General features: G+C 52.8%; 1 protein-coding gene across 5 annotated transcripts in view; it reads left to right on the forward strand.

Moving 5' to 3' along the window:
* EIPR1 (EARP complex and GARP complex interacting protein 1) overlaps window positions 1-12,186 on the forward strand; it is an 88,850-nt gene that overhangs the window by 27,408 nt on the left and 49,256 nt on the right. The gene's annotated exons all lie outside the window — the stretch shown is intronic.

The raw sequence follows: 12,186 nt of genomic DNA on the forward strand, positions 1-12,186 counted from the left end.
AGGGGGTTCCTGAAAAGGCCCATAAGTGGGTCCAGAAAGTGAACTGGAAAGAAGCCTCCCCGCTCAGCGGGGACGTGGCCTGACCGCGGGTTTCTCTTCCGTGAACTCAGTTCTACGCCACAGCCGCCTGAATGTCAGTGCCACCTCAGCCTCTGTCCCCGACGCGTGGTGGCCAGGAGGGCCTGCAGAAGTCCCTGCAGCGGCTGCAGCTCTTTTCATGGAGACAAGACCCGGAGGGCCCGGGGACTCGTCTTCGGGTTTGGAGGCGGGAGCGGCTGTGCCTCGCGGCCCGAGCAGGGCGCTCGCTCTCTGGCCGGTCGGTGGGAGCTGCGGGGCGAGGAGTCACAGCGGCTGTCGGACCAGAGACCGCGTGGACACCCCTGAAGAAGTCAGGTGTCCGTCCCTGGGGGTGCCAGCGGACACAGGTGACCGCACACACCCACGCTACGGGGTCCCGGGTCTGGCGGGTGACCGGCCTCGTGGTCCTTCAGTTCCTGTCCGGCCCTGCAACTCTGTGAGTTCCGCGTCGTGCCATCCCCTGGGCGTGACGGAGGGTGATGGTTTGGGAGGCGCGTCTACCCTGTCCTGAGGCTGGAAGAAAGAGGTGAAACGTAGAGAGTATCAGGTTGTTTCCGGATCTCAAATACTCAACTGCCTCCTGTGCTCAAGGTGTGAACAAAAGCAGGTCCTTGGCCTCCTGGGATTATCTGTAGCTAGCCACCCACAAAACAAAACTAAACAGTGTCTGTCATTAATTTCTAAAAATCTTTTTTTTAAATGTTAAAACAAGTCATTTCCAGATCCCAAAATTGTGGAAAGCATGTTGAATTGGCCAAATTCAGTAACTCATGCGTTTGGTAACTGACCTATGTCAGAATCGCCAAGTTGCTTTCATAGGAAATTTATGACACTGAAGAATTTAGGGTCCCTGCATGAGTTTTCCATTTGCTTTTGAAAGAAGAATCAATAAAGAATCTTACTTTATTATCTTATTTATGACAGACTCCTTGACTGTTTTACGGGACCTGATCCTAGGTGGAATGGCACCAGGATAAGATCTGTATGGATTTCCAAAATCTATGCACGTTTTCTGCAAAACTCGATGTAAATTTCAGATCCCAGATTATTCTTCCAATAGGGAAGAGTTTTTCTGTATTTAAAAGATACAGAATTAGTAATTAGTGTATTTTTGAAAATCATAGATTCTTTTTGAAAATCAGACTAATCTGAGAGTGTATAAGACAAGACCAAGGAGAATAAAATCCTTTGCTTCTCCTGGTCTGTCAGCTATTAAAGCACAGAAGGCCAAGAGCCTCTCCCTGTGTGACCTGACGCTTGTGCAGTGCCATGCAGCTTCCAAAGCACTTCTCACGCTACTTCAGCTGATACTTCTGGTGGTCTTGTGAGTGTAGACATCGTCATAGAACCGGTTTTTTTTTTAAAATTAATTTATTTATTTATGGCTGTGTTGGGTCTTTGTTTCTGTGCAAGGGCTTTCTCTACTTGCGGCAAGTGGGGGCCACTCTTCATCGTGGTGCGCGGGCCTCATTATCGCGGCCTCTCTTGTTGCGGAGCACAGGCTCCAGACGCGCAGGCTCAGTAATTGTGGCTCACGGGCCTACTTGCTCCGTGACATGTGGGATCTTCCCACACCAGGGCTCAAACCTGTGTCCCCTGCATTAGCGGGCAGATTCTCAACCACTGCGCCACCAGGGAAGCCCCCTAGAACCGGTTTTATAGGTAAGAAAGTTGAGAGGAATTCATTTGCTCAGGGTCTTGTAGATAACTATATCACAATCAAGTTTCCAAGAGAAATCTGCTTCCCCCCCTGATTATTTCCCCCAATGTATAGAAAACGAGACTGATTTATTTGAAAAAGAAATCTGATGCTTTGTGGGGGAAAGAATCGTAAAACATTTAGTAGTGTACCAAAGTTTAATAGATAGAAATAAATTTTAAATATTTATATACTTATGAGAGGCATCGTACCCAAGGGCAAGTGTACCCTACAGACTTTTTTATGTGTTCTATGTAATATAGTACAAAGTTACTCTAAAGTTCAGATTAATTTATTATTTTAAAATTATCAAGACTTTAAAAAACCTTTGAGGACTTACTGGTATTTTTCCTCTTCCTAACAAAGACATTAAGAAGGAAAGATTTCTACAATATCCTAAATATCCTATTCTTTGGAAACTGTTTGTGTTCTTCAGGTTCTAGGGAAGAAAACATAACAAACACCTATTTGCTATCGTCAGTCTTCAGTGACCCCTGAACCTCTGTTTTCTGACCTAGTTCTGAACTAACAATGTACTTCTAATCTCGTCCCCATTCTCCGACAGAATGTGGTGATCTGCTGCTTGACACCTGCCCTCAGTGGATGCTATTACCTGTGTGCGTAGGGTGGTGGCGGGGTCCCCCCCTCTCCCCGGTCCCCAGGGGGGGCTGTGCTAAAGACAGAATATTCTGGAGCTTCCCTGACCTCCCAGCGCAGTCCAGTTCAAGGGAGCAGACTTTTCCAAAAATGTGTCTGTATCGATGCTTTGATCCTCTCCTGGTTTGCTTCCACCATTTCCGTCACAATTCCCCTCCGGCTAAAAAGCAGGACGGGTGTTATGAGACAAGGAGGGAGGTGTGAGCCGATAAATTTCATCCGCACGCCCATGGGAGGTGTCTGTCCTGGTCCTGGGCAGGCACTGGCCATGGGGAAGCCCCTCCCTGTGGTTTTGGAGGTGAGTTGTTTTGTAGACCGTATATAGTTGGGGTGTGTGTGTGTGCGGTTTATTCATTCTGCCGATCTGTCTTTTAATTGATGTATTTAGACCATTTAATTTATTGGTGTGTTAGGGCTGAAACAGGCCATTTATTATCTGTTTTCTGTTTCTTTGTTTCTCATTGCTCTGTTTCGTTTTCTTACCTTCCTGAGGGTTACTTGAACATTTTGTAAAATCCCATCTTGATTTATTTATGATGTTTTGAATCTACTGCTGTGTATTGTTTTCGTGGTGTTTACTCTAGATACTACACTTCACATACATAACTTCTCAAGTCTACTTCCAGAGAAGTACAGAAACCTTCTATGCAGAAAGAAGAAACCTTCTTTGCCCTCCCCACTTAAAAAATATAATTATCTTGAGGTTTTCTCTACATACATTGACATCAGATGTGTTATTTTCTATATATGTATATATTTTTATTTGTTTTTTGTTTTTCTTTTAGTTAAAAAATATAAATTTATTTTCTCGCATGGTCCTCCCTCTGAACCACTCTACCTTCAGTGCCACCTGCCCTTATGCTCTGCGGCTGCTTTAGCCATTCAGGTCGTCGTTGCTACCTCTGCGCTTGTGGACATTTCCTTACGTCAGAGTTACAGAGTTAGAAAAACCGGAAAAGTATGGCAATTCAGAAAGTCTTCATTTTAAACCATGATACTGTTTCTGCAAATCGGTTTTGAATGATGGGGTTTTATGATAATTATTCTCCGTTATTCAGTACAATGTAATTATATAAGATTAAAAAAATCTTCCATTTAAAAACAAGCAATAACTATTTAATTGGGTCTCGTACTTGCCTCGTGTTTCCGTCTAGGCTAAATCACACCATCCTGAACCAGAAGGAAAGCCGTGTCCGGTAATGGGATGGTGGGCTTGGCCAGCAGAGGGCGAAGCTCTTCCGGGATCCTGAGGCCGTGGTTTTCATCGCTTGTGTTACATTGTTTCCCTTGTGCCGGGACAGAACACTCAGAAATCAGGTCAGGGAGGTCTGACTTCTTTGGGGCTGCTCATCGTCTTTTGAATGGTCTTCCTGTATTTGGGGGAGATTCCTAGGTGATTGTCCCACTTCCCCTTATGGAAATAATCAAGTTTCCGGTGTCCCTCGGGGCAGGGACCCAGCAGGTGACCCAGGCTCCTCGGGTCGAGGTGGCCACGTCGGGGGACAGCGGGGGCTCCCTCTGTCGCCGGGGTGGGGCTGCAGAGCCGTCGGCTGGGGGCTGGGGGTCGGCGGCAGCAGTGCTGCGGCCTCCAGGTGGGAGCAGGTCCCGGGCTGGTGTGGGCCGGCCTGCGCGATGCCCGGTGACCGTGGAGGCTCCCGCTGGGCCGGTCCCGGCGGGGTTTCCGGCACCACCACACGAGGGCCTGGTTCTCCCTCACGACCGCCGCGCCCTCTTGTTCATTCATCTCTTCTTTCAGTCAGCAGGGTTGGCTTGGTGGGCGCAACCGAAGTCTGACAGACAGGCTGTGTTGGTGGCGGGAGGCCCCACCCCGGGGGTGGTGACGTCAGCCGGTGGTGACAGTGGCCGCTTCCCGCAGCCGAGCTGGGCCGTCTCCAGTTACCACCCCAGGCCTGCAGGGCAGGACGCGGAGGCCCAGCCCGTTCCCCTCCCGGTCGGGCCACCCAGGCTCCCGCGTGCCGGCCACCTGTGTGCCACGCAGCCCTCGCCGCGTCCGGAGGAGACCCCGGCCTGCGCGGAGCTCACAGGTGGGCGGCGAGGACGGGCCCTACCCGGTGCCCCCGCGGTGGCGTTGCCCGGGCCAGGTATGGGGGTCGGATACGAGCCGGGGCTGCGGGGCCAGCACCAGGTCTCCTGGTGGCAACCACTCGGCCACGACACAGACCTGCCCCTCCTGGACGTCCCCTCGTCGTCCCCGTTCCTGCCTCCAGCGCCCATTGTTTCCCAGGCTTCACGGGACCAGCTTCCTGTGGCCCGTCAGTGCGCTGAGAAGACGGCCATGCAGAAAAAACTAAGGGACAAAGAGGAAAGCGCTGGGCCGGGAGGAGGATGGGGCGGCCTGGCCAAGCTGAGGGCCTGGATTTAGAGGAGGGAGGCCTTCTAATTCCTAAAGCCCTGTAGATGACGGGTCACCATTTACCACACGTGCTGGAATGGTTCATTTTCGTGAGTGACTTGAGAGGAGACAGGTCCTTCTAGGAAGAACTGAATCCTCCGAAGTGTTGGTTTTCATTTTTTTCTCTACTTTAAAATCAGCTTTCCCTGTGATCCGGGAGTGCGGCGCCGTCCTGATTCCCCAGCAGGTGCAGGGTGTCAGGCAGGGGCTCCCTCCACCCCTCGGATCCCCCCTGCTCCCACCTGACGCCCCGGCACCTGAGTTGGACTCCGGCTGATCGAGTTCAGGGAAATTAGTTTCTTTTGCCGTGTGCCAAGACGTTTCTGAGTGCCTGGATCCAGAATCCCCCTCGAGTCACCGTGGGGTTATTCTGTGCAGGGGTTTTTCCTTTCCTTTTCACCCAGAGGGCCCGCGCAGCCCGTGTGGACTCAGGAGCCCTGTTAGGAAGTCCTCCTGGGTTCTGCTCTGTCACTCCTGGCCGCCTCCCCGCCCTCCGAGCTCCGTGCGGGTCTTGGTAGCTCCTCGGCGGCTGCCTCTCTCCCTCCTCCCCCTCCCTTGGCTCAGAGTCAGGGGTTCCGACTGAGCGTCTGCCTTTGTCTTTATTCCCTCGTGCTCCTCGTGGAAGCGCCCGCCACATCCAACGCCCAAGATACTTTAAATGGTGAATTTGAGTATCCGAAGATTTCAGATCGTTCATCATTCTTTGCCGCTTGTAACTTCGTTGTTGTCTAACCATCTTACTGTATCACTCTGAGCTTACATTTGGCCAGTCTTTGAACTGAAAGTGATAGGTGTGAATTGTCAAACCAATATAATGTGGCCAGAAATACTTTCCCAAGAGTTGTTTGGTTTTTAAGCTAACAGGGTTCGGGTGTGTTCGCTCGAGGGTCTGCAGGGCGTCGTGAGCCTCAGGGTGATTACGAATCACTCGGAAACGAGCTGGCCCAGCTGGAAGGAGTGAGCGTGTGCCCGGACCCAGAGGCCTGGTCAGGAGGGTCCCCGCATCCAAGTGGCCGCCCCTTGGCCATCCGTGGGCGAGTCTGAGTGACGCGCCTCTGCCTGTTGAGAAAGGGGCCGTGTCTCCATCGCGTCCACTGCATCTTGCTAGGAACCGAGTTGCTGATCCCAGAAGTGGTGCTTAAAAAACGAGGTAATGTATCATCTTAAACAGAGTAGAAGCCGCTCATCCCGAGGGGTTCTGACCTCTGCTTGTCCCAGGAAACCACCGCACCCCGAATGCTGTGGGAACCCGACAGAAATTGCTTTACGATTAAGTCAGCTTCCCTGCCCTCTCAGACTGTCTCTCTCCAGACCTTGTATGGGATTCCTGGCTCCTCGCGGTCTTGTGCTGCCGAGTTGCCCTTCTCATTCATCAGGATGGACTCGGAGGTTTTCCACTGTTTGAAAACTCAAGTGTGCCGCTGGAGACCAGGATCTCGTGATGAAGGATAATCAGGAGGATGTTCCGGGGCGACGGCAGGAGTTGCCACCAACTACGGGCTCATATTGCCACCAACTACGGGCTCGTAGGCTTTGTTTGCTCGCTCAGCGCTGTGACCTGTGGAGCAGGTGTTTGCACGGGAGGTATGCCCTGGTGACACCTGGCTTACAAACACACCGTCGGAGCACCAGGTGCTTGTATGCAGGGACTCTCTACCTTACTCCTGACATAAGTGGGTGACATGCAGCTTCCTGTTTTTGTCTCTTGAGTGATTCTTTCTTCGATGGAGCTTGGTGTTGGCAGGCGGGGGCTGTGACAGGGCGTCGGGTGAGTTCACAGAGTCCACTTGACCTTGACCCGTGGGAAGTGGTTAGAACACTCATCAGAGCGTGAGGGGGGGACGCAGCCCTCGCCCGTTGGTGACGCCCGGGCAGGCTTTCTAGGTGCCATGGGGACCATCCGTCTGACCGTTCCGTTGTGTGTTTGTGGGACTCGAGCCCCGAGCACCTGAGGGGCGCCAGGATCACCCCCAGTCAGAGCTGGACTGAGCTGGGGCCCACGTCCTTTTGGCCCCTGCTCACTGAGTGACATCTCAGGGACACGTAAGATTTCCTGTAAGCCCTCAGGACGTCTTTCGTGATTTGGCAAAACCAGAGAAGAGCTGGGCTGCAACCGCTCTGTGTGTGTGTGTGTGTGTGTGTGTGTGTGTGTGTGTGTGTGTGAGAGAGAGAGTGAGACAGAGACAGAGAGAGACAGGGGGAGAGGGAGAGAACATTTCCGTTTCTGAAATTGAAAGCCTGTGCACAAATGGTGTTTGTAAGTGGGCTGTTGGGTAAAGCTAGCAGTATGCTTTGCCCACTGGGGAAAAGAAGCGAATATGTCTTTGGGCTCTGTTCCTGGAAAAGGAGCTGCACGTGCAAGGAGAAGCTCCGTGAGCTCCCTGTGCCTGTGGCGCTGGGTCTCGGAGTTGTCAGAAGAGCCCGTGGAACCAGAGCCACGCGGCAGGACCGCGGGCAGCGCCCTGTGGGGAAGGCGGAGGCTCGCGTAGCTTCATGGGGAGAAGATTCAGGACGGGGAGAGGATTCAGGACAGGGCAGAGCTCCGTGGCCATGTGCCTGGGGACGATGCCGACGAGGGCTCGTGAGGCCCGCAGGGTTTCCCTTCCCGACTCCGGAGGGAAGGTCCGGATGCAGCGGGGGAGGGAGCGGCTGGCACCGGGTTTGAGGCTGTCCTGCACGGGGGCGGGGCCGTCCCTCTCACCGTGGTCGGGGTGGGGGGGGTGCGTTTGTGGGCTCCTCTCTCCCCCTGGGGCGCTAGCCCCATCTCCACTGCTAGTGATGGGATGGAGCAGCCTGACCCCCGAGTGTGCCCCCCGTAGAGCAGATTGAAGGGTGCGCAGCTCTGCGGAGGACGCAGAGTACGCGTCACAGCCCTTGAACAGTGGCGGGAGGGTCCTTAGCACAGAGCCAGTTTGCAGACACGGCCAAGACCGTAAGACCCTAGGTCGTATCGGGATGACTTTGGAAGCCGTCAGTCCCTTCGGATTAATTTTTCCTCCCAGGACACAGGGAGAGCCTGACTGGTAGATGCAGGGAAGCAGGTGTCACTTGACGTTAGAAAGACTGGGCTCTGTCCCACTCGCCAGCCGCCAGTGAAACCGTCACAGCTAGTCTTGAGCAGGCATTTCCAAACTTTTCTTTTTTAAAGACACAGAGCCCATTTTTCATATATGTATGTATGTGTGTGTGTGTGTATGTGTGTGTGTATATATATATATGTACACATATATATAGCACTATAGTATGCCTGTGTGTAGAGTGGCCAAGACCACAGCTGCTGGCCTGGCTGACAGGGTGGCCTCTCTCTGCTTGGAGTCTGTGATGTTCAAATAGCCACTATTGCATCTGATTAAATTCAAAGAAGAAACATCTTACCGAGCGCTCTGTGTGGTTTCTGTTAACTTCCCACCACGTTGCAGGAGCTCTGGAGACATCAGAAGGGTGGGGTCTGGGCAGAGTCAGAGTCGCCTGTGATAAAGCTGCCCGTGACCTGACCACTGCCTAGAGTAACAACTGATTTCTCGTGGCGTGGGTAGCTCTTACCTGGAGCCGATAGCAAAGTTGACCCACTGCCTGGAGACACCTGTTCTAACACCTGTGAGGGCCGCGCTTTGCTGTAAACCCAGGAGGAAGGGGCAGTGAGTGTCTGGGGTGTGAGAGGGCCCGCAGAGGTGGTAGAGCAGCAGTGCACGTGGTGACCAGTCCAGGAGGTGCCCACGGACCAGGCTTTCTGCTGCTCTTCTCGGAGCCCAAGTGGGTGTCCAGGTGGCAGGACCCCAGGCGGGAGCCGATGGCTCACCGTGGAGCGTGCAGCGTTGCTGAGAGGGAGGAGCCGGGGCCACTTCCCGTCTAGCCGGGGCCCTGCTCGTTGGGCGCTGCATGGCTGTGGGGCGATTCCACCCCTGTCACCAAGCACTCTGAAGGCCCGCCCTCACCATGGACACCTCGGAGGAGGCCTCTGACCCAGGGCACGACGCCCTTTTCCCAGCGTCTGCTGAACGGCCCTGGGAATTCTCGTTGGAGTGGCCTGGCGGGTGGCGCTGGGGGCTGGTGGCGAGGCTCTATGTGTATCAGAATGTTCTGGGCTAAAGTCATTCAGCAAATCATGTCATGAGTCTGTAGATTCGTGATGTGGTAATTTCTCAAAGATTGTTCTGTGATGGAATGAAAGGAAACAAAAGAAGTGCTGAGAAAGGAGGGCACAGGACTCAGGAAAACTCATACAGTGGAGGAAGAATACGTTTTTTTATTCACCTGGAAGCCTGCATTGAACTGAAAGTTTTTATATAATTGGTTTAGAATGGCTAATCTTGTTTAATGTGAAAAACGAGAGTCTTGTGGGTTATTTTGTCCTATTAATGGCTATATTTTTCTAGATTTAGCCATTAAGGTTTATATTCAGTTTTAGTTTTTTTTGCAAAACATTTCCCCTCCCATCTCTGCCTCAAATTTTATTATATTGACGTTTGGTAAGAGTTGAATCCTTGTCTTAACCCATTGGGGCAGCTATATAAATACTGTAGATTGGGAGGCTTATAAACAACAGACATTTATTTCTCACGGTTCTGGAGGCTGGAGGCCCGAGGTCAGGCCTTGGGCCTGAGAGATTCCATGTCTGGTGAGGACCTGCTTCCTCATCCATAGACGGTGTCCTCAGATGGTGAAGGGGTCCGTGGTGTCTTTTACAAGGACACGGACCCCATCACGAGGCTCCGCTCATGACCTGACCACCTCCCAAAGGCCCCGCCTCCTGATACCATTGCATTGGGGGTTAGGATTTCGACATCGAATTTGGAGGGGGGTGGGCGGGACACAAACTTGTAGTCTATAGTCATCTGGTATAAAGAAATAGGCACGACTTTAATCTGTCCCCACTGTTGGCATCATCTTGGCAGAAGTCGCCATGATGCAGCTGAGGCCTTTTTGGAGGTTGTTATCTGTTCATCACAGGAGCCTGGGTGGTGTTGGCAGCATCAGATGAACCTGGGTTTGAATCCCAGCCCTCCACGAGGCTGTGTGACCTTGGGGAAGTTTCTCGGGTTCTCTGAGGCTTTGAATCGCTATTTGTAAAGGAGGCATAACACACCTACTTGTCAAGATCGTTGTGGTGACGAGAGAGATGCTTGAGGTGGGTCTCACAGTAGCCAGCTGTAAAGGAAAGCTCCGTTCATCACCATCGTGGTGGTGTGAGGAGCATCCCGGTCATGTTAGGCCCGCGATCTTTGTCAGCCTGGCCGGACGTCAGGATCCCCCAAGTTCCCCTTGCAGGTCTCAGTCCTCGGCCTTGCCTGGAACCAGAATACTTCGCAGTAGGGCCAGGCGGCAGGAGTTTTGAGCCATCCCTGAGCGGTTTTAGCAGGTAGCTAAGACCTTGTTCAGAGAGCAGGACACAGTGGGCCCAAGGCCACCGCCTTGTCCAGCAGTGGGTGCCCGGGCGGTGCCCCTGGGGTGGCCGCAAGACAAGGGACAGACGGCTTTGGAGTCGGGCAGAGATCTGTCTGGTTCCTGACTGTGCCCTTACCAGTTGTGTGCCCTCGGCTCTGGGTACGTGGCCGCACCAACTGTCCCGCGTGATAATATCCAATTGTGTTCTCGCCAAGGAAGTCTGGGAAATGGTTGATACTTAAGAACTTTGGTTTTGCTGTTTGTAAAATGTTAATAATGCCATGATACAAAAAGATAATAACCGGCAGGTCTGTCGTACGGATTAAAAGAGAGGCTGTGGACAGGACCTGGCCCAGCTGCTCACCCACATCCCCTCGTGGTATCTTCCCACATGCGTTTTCAACATGTTGCCCACTGAATATGCATTCATGCTGGTTGTTTTTAAACCTCTTGTCTTAATGGAAGTATGCATTGTATTTAGATAAAGCTATTTTAAAAATACATCTTTTTTATAATATTATTTTGATCTATATCATCATGCATTTAGCAAGTAGCCATCTTTCCTAGATCCTTTTGAAAGCAGATGGGTTATAAATGATAAATCTTCAGTGCCTAGCAGAATCTGATACAGAGAAGGCATTCGGGTATGTAATGAACTGTGTGCTATTCACATAAGACGGCATCCCATTTTGCCTCGATGTGAATCCTAATTACAGAAAAATTGAATTCTTGACCTCCAAGTGTCTGTGTAGTGACGCTGGGTGCGACTGTGACTGTTCCCTGAGTTGTGTCCCCCGCCGTCCCCGCCGCTGCGGGCACTGGTGCTCAGACCCAGCAGGAGCTCGTTCCTCAGTGTGGACACCGGGTTTCAGGGCCGTTGTCCTCATCGAAGCCGGAGCTGCGGAATCTCGGGAGCTCGAGCAGAAGCCGAAGTTCAAGCCTGTTTTCCCTGCTGATCAGAGAGCCGAGGGCCGCCTCCCCGCGCGTGGAGAGGTTCAACAGCCGTGGCTGCTTCCCTGCTCCCCGGCCTGGCCTGTAGCCCTAGGAGATGAGACGGCCTTTCTCCGCCTCCCTCTTGCTTAGAGAAGCAGACACACGTGGTCCAGTGGCCATCAGCCTGGTCGGTCCCAGCAGGACCGGGGACGTGGGCTCTGCCTCCCAGGCGTCCTGTGCCTGCATTTTGTCCTCTTTCCATCCCCGCTTTCCCTGGGTCCTGTTTTGCCCCTGCACCCATCACCTTCCTCCTTGGCAAACCCTGGGGCACCTTAAATTCAGTACGGATGGCCAGATGGCAAGAGCTGTGATAAAGCCTGAGTCGGAATTAATAACCTTTAGGAAATGTTCCTAAAGAGGTTCAGCCGGAATTGATTGCTGTGGCCCCGTCTTAGGGGAAAAGATTTTCTCTTGACTGTGTTTTAGGTCCCTGGGAACTTTTAACTTTCCAAATCACAGCCCTCTGTACCTGATTCCCTACCACGTGTTAGCGGCGAAATAGCATCTTTACTATAAGGGGTCATCATTTTGTATCCTTTTGCATTTAAAGAAGGGTTTTGCGTCTCTCACCATCTTTCAAGTGCTTTATACGACACGATGATGACCGCTCGGCACTGTCCTGGGCTGTTTCCACCTGCTGGCCCTGGCCTAGGCCTGTGGGTGCGGCGCTGGGCCGGACGCATGAGGAAGACCGCCGCACAGGGAAGCAGGTGCAGACCCTAGTGGAGAAGAGCGGCACGCGGGCGAGTTAAAATGAGGGAGGGTGTGGTTTGGGTTGGGGCAGGAGAGGGGAGAGCGTGCGTGTGTGCGTGTGTGCGTGCCACACGTGTGCACTGTGCAGAGATCTGGGAGAATCCCACTCCAGGGGCTGCCGTGGGCCTGACCCAGGCAGTGTCCGCATGTCCAGGTGCAGACAGCGCGGAGGCCAGGCCGGCCGTGCCGGGAGTGGGAAGTAGCCGGC

Source organism: Balaenoptera ricei, chromosome 13 (genome assembly GCF_028023285.1).
Source record: "Balaenoptera ricei isolate mBalRic1 chromosome 13, mBalRic1.hap2, whole genome shotgun sequence".
Lineage (NCBI taxonomy): Eukaryota > Metazoa > Chordata > Mammalia > Artiodactyla > Balaenopteridae > Balaenoptera > Balaenoptera ricei.